The sequence below is a fragment of the Salvelinus sp. IW2-2015 genome, linkage group LG14 (genome assembly GCF_002910315.2).
Source record: "Salvelinus sp. IW2-2015 linkage group LG14, ASM291031v2, whole genome shotgun sequence".
NCBI classification, from domain to species: Eukaryota; Metazoa; Chordata; class Actinopteri; order Salmoniformes; family Salmonidae; genus Salvelinus; species Salvelinus sp. IW2-2015.
In genome coordinates, this window is record NC_036854.1 from 3787421 (window position 1) to 3792016 (window position 4596).

At 46.2% G+C, this 4596-nt stretch overlaps 1 pseudogene; it reads left to right on the forward strand.

The window, feature by feature from the left end:
* LOC111972886 (kinesin-like protein KIF13B) overlaps nucleotides 1-4596 on the forward strand; it is an 86943-nt pseudogene that overhangs the window by 55236 nt on the left and 27111 nt on the right.

Sequence of the window (4596 nt, forward strand, 5' to 3'; positions counted from 1 at the left end):
AGATTCCTCCTAGCAAACCAAGTATACACTTTTATATCCCTGGAGCCCTACTCTAGCAAACCAGTATATACTTTTATATCCCTGGGCCCTACTCTAGCAAACCAAGTATACACTTTATATCCCTGGAGCCCTACTCTAGCAAACCAAGTATACACTTTTATATCCCTGGAGCCCTACTCTAGCAAACCAAGTATATTACTTTTATATCCTGGAGCCCTACTCTAGCAAACCAAGTATACACTTTATATCTCCTGGAGCCCTACTCTAGGCAAACCAAGTATACACTTTTATATCCCTGGAGCCTACTCTAGCAAACCAAGTTATACACTTTTATATCCCTGGAGCCCTACCTAGCAACCCAAGTATAACACTTTTTATATCCTGGAGCCCTACTCTAGGCAAAAGGCAAACCAAGTATACACTTTTATATCCCTGGAGCCCTACTCTAGCAAACCAAGTATACACTTTTATATCACTGGAGCCCTACTCTAGCAAACCAATGTTGTGGAAATTCTTACACACAAGGACACTGGAAGTCAATCTTAAATTAATCATTGTTTATTTGTCAGCGTACTGGAGAGGTTCTAACCAACTCAATGCACCATAGTACATGTCTGTCAATAAACTCTGCCGGGGCAGTCCCAACAGTTGTCTTATACACTGCCAGTCAAAAGTTTTAGAACACCTACTCATTCAAGGGTTTTTCTTTATTTGTACTGTTTTCTACATTTTAGAATAATAGTGAAGACATCAAAACTATTAAATAACACATATAGAATCATGTAGTAACCAAAAAAACGTGTTTAAACAAATCAAAATATATTTTATATTTGAGATTCTTCAAATTGCCACCCTTTGCCTTGATGACAGCTTTGCACATAATTGGCATTCTCTCAACCAGCTTCATGAGGTAGTCACCTGGAATGCATTTCAATTKACAGGCGTGCTTTGTTAAAAGTACATTTGTGGAATTTCTTTCCTTCTTAATGCGTTTGAGCCAATCAGTTGTGTTGTGACAAGGTAGAGGTGGTATACAGAAGATAGCCCTATTTGGTAAAAGACCAAGTCCATATTATGGCAGGAACAGCTCAAATAAGCAAAGAGAAACGACAGTCCATCATTACTTTAAGACATGAAGGTCAGTCAATCCAGAAAATGTCAAGAAGTTTCTTCAAGTGCAGTTTCAAAAACCATCAAGCGCTATGATGAAGCTGGCTCTCATGAGGACCGCCACAGGAATGGAAGACCCAGAGTTACCTCTGCTGCAGAGGATAAGTTAATTAGAGTTACCAGCCTCAGAAATTGCAGCCCAAATAAATGCTTCACAGAGTTCAAGTAACCGATACATCTCAACATCAACTGTTCAGAGGAGACTGAGTGAATCAAGCCTTCATGTTCGAATTGCTGCAAAGAAACCACTACTAAAGGACACCAATAAGAAGAAACTTGCTTGGGCCAAGAAACACAAACAATGGACATTAAAATAAAATAAAATTGGAGATTTTTGGTTCCAACCGCCGTGTCTTTGTGAGACGCAGAGTGGATGATCTCCGCATGTGTATTTCCCACCGTGAAGCATGGAGAAGGAGGTGTTGGGGGTGCTTTGCTGGTGACACTGTCTGTGATTTATTTAGAATTCAAGGCACACTTAACCAGCGTGGCTACCACAGTATTCTGCAGCAATACGCCATCCCATCTCGTTTGAGCTTAGTGGGACTATAATTTATTTTTCAACAGGACAATGACCCAACACACCTCCAGGCTGTTTAAGGGCCGTTTTACCAAGAAGGAGAGTGACGGAGTGCTGCATTAGATGGTTTGGGATGAGTCGGACCGCAGAGTGAAGGAAAGCAGCCATCAAGTGCTCAGCATATGTGGGAACTCCTTCAAGACTGTTGGAAAAGCATTCCAGGTGAAGTTGGTTGAGAGAATGCCAAGAGTGTGCAAAGCTGTCATCAAGGCAACGGTGGCTACTTTGAAGAATCTCAAATATAAAATATATTTAGATTTGTTTAACACTTTTTTTGGTTACTACATGATTCCATATGTGTTATTTCATAGTGTTGATGTCTCCACTATTGTTCTACAATGTAGAAAATAGTAAAAATAAAGAAAAACCCTTGAATGAGTAGGTGTTCTAAAACTTGTACATACAGTTATACACAGACAAGTTATATTTGCATGATTTAGTATAATTAATTAATCATTACCGCTTTGTTTAATTCATGTGACGGACCAAGACTGGCTCATGACGTGTGACGGACCGAGACTGGCTCATGACGTGTGACGGACCGAGACTGGCTCATGACGTGTGACGGACCGAGAACGGCGCATACGTGTGACGACCGACACGCTTCAATGACGTGTGACGGAGCCGAGACGGCATCATGACGATGTGACGGAAACCGAGACTGCTTCATGACGGGGAGGACCGAGACTGCTCATGACGTGTTGACGGAAACGAGACTGCTCATGGACGTGTACGGACCGAGACTGGCTCATGACGTGTGACGGACGGAGACTCGCTTCATGACGTTGTGACGGCACGAAGACTAGGCAACAATGACGTGTGAGCGACACGAGACTGCTTCATACGTTAGGACCGAGACGCATGACGGACGACCGAGACGGCTCAATGACGTGTGACGGACCGAGACTGGCTCATGACGTGTGACGGACCGAGACTGGCTCAATTGACAGATGTGACGTGACGGAGACTGGCTCTCATGACGTGTTGACGGACCGAGACTGGCTCATGACGGTGTGACGGGACCGAGATGTCGGCTCATGACGTGTGACGGGACCGAGACTGGCTCATGACGTGTGACGACGAGAACCGATCCCCGCGGGCTCCCGCGGCAGCTGTTCTTTACGGCTATGCGGCTGACGGACCGGAGACTGGCTCATACGGGTGAGAACCGAGACTGCTCAGACGTGGGACGGACCGAGACGCTCCATGACGCTGTGACGCCGACCGAGACTGGCTCATGAGCGTATTTGAACGACCGAACGGCCTCATGACGTGACGGATCGAGACTGGTCAGGACGTGTGACGGATCGAGATGGCTACATGACGTGTAAACGCGACCGAGACGGGCTCATGACGGCTGTGACGGGACCGAAGACTGCGCTCATGAAGTGTCGACGACGAGAACTGGCTCATGACGGTGTGACCGACCGAGACTGGCTCATTGAACGTGTGACGGACGCAGACCTCTTCTTCTTTCTAAGCGGAAACCTTGAAAAACTGAGAATCTTTCGTTTAGTCCTCTAAACACGGTCATTCGTTCCTCAAAACAACTGCTGGTTGTACTGCCAAATGCAGCTTACTGATAAGGTGTGAATGGTTACAGTCGAGCCACTGTGCAAGAACATATGGAATTTGGTTATAGAACACCAGCACATTAATAGAATTTTAGAAAAATAGTTAAAAGAATAGTCGCAAACATAAAATTGCCTGACACCAAGTAAACACAGTTTAATACCCCTTCTCTTTCCTCCAGGTTGGTGCAGACGGCGTCGTGGGACTCGACGGGACATAACTGCCCAGCTGAGTCGCAGCAAATCATCTGTGTCAGCGACCTCCAAGGTTGTCGTACCGGATCGTTCAGGGTCGGTAGTTTCATCTTCTCACCCGCTAACATCACCTGGTACCTCCCGAAAACGCATCTGTGCAACCTAGCGGACAACAGTAGCGAGGGAGAGGCGCCACACACACACACACACACACACACACCGGACTACAGGTCAAGAAACCTGCTTCTTTTCCAAGTAAATTTGGGCTCCCTGTATAATACAGCTTACATGTTGTTAGCATCGCCCCCTGTTGGAAAAAAAAAATCCTTTATTAATTTCGGTATTATAATTATAGTACCAGCCTATAGCAATGGTTTTGTATGATGTAACGAACATTGGCTACAGCTTGGATTAATATCATGTATAATCAGGGGTGGGGTCAGATCCGATTTAAGAGGATGTTCTCATCGCAGCACCATCCCCTGCTGGAGTTCCCTCGAACGTCGCCAACAATCCTGGGAGTGAGAGAGGAAACAGCGTTGCCAACAATGTCACCCAATAAAACTATTTCTATTCTCAGTTTTGCCAAGCCTGTGCATTATCTAGGCAGTGGTTGGCAAACCGTTCCGGTCCCGTGAACCAGAGCCGCGTCGGGTTGTTGGGCTCGACCAGTTTTTGTTCTCGTTACTTGCTAGGGGTAGCGAACCAGTTCGCATCTGCTAGGTTAGCTGACCAGTCTCTCTGCTAGTTAGCTGCACCACCAGTCCCTCATAGTCTAGTAGCGACCCAAGTCCCTGCTAGGTAGCTGACCAGATCCCTCTGTCTAGTTAGCTGACCAGATCCGCTCTGCTAGTTAGCTGACCCAGCTCCCTCTGCTATTTTAGACTGACCCCCAGTCCCTCTGCGCCAGTTAGCGACCAGTTCCCCTGCTAGATAGCTGACCCAGTTCCCGCCTGCTAGTTAGCTGACCAGGTTCCCCTCACGCTAGTAGGCTACCAGTCCCTCTGTAGTAGCTGACCAGTCCCTCTGCTTTAAGTTTAAAAAGCTGACCAGTATCCCTCTTGCCTAGTTAAGCTGACC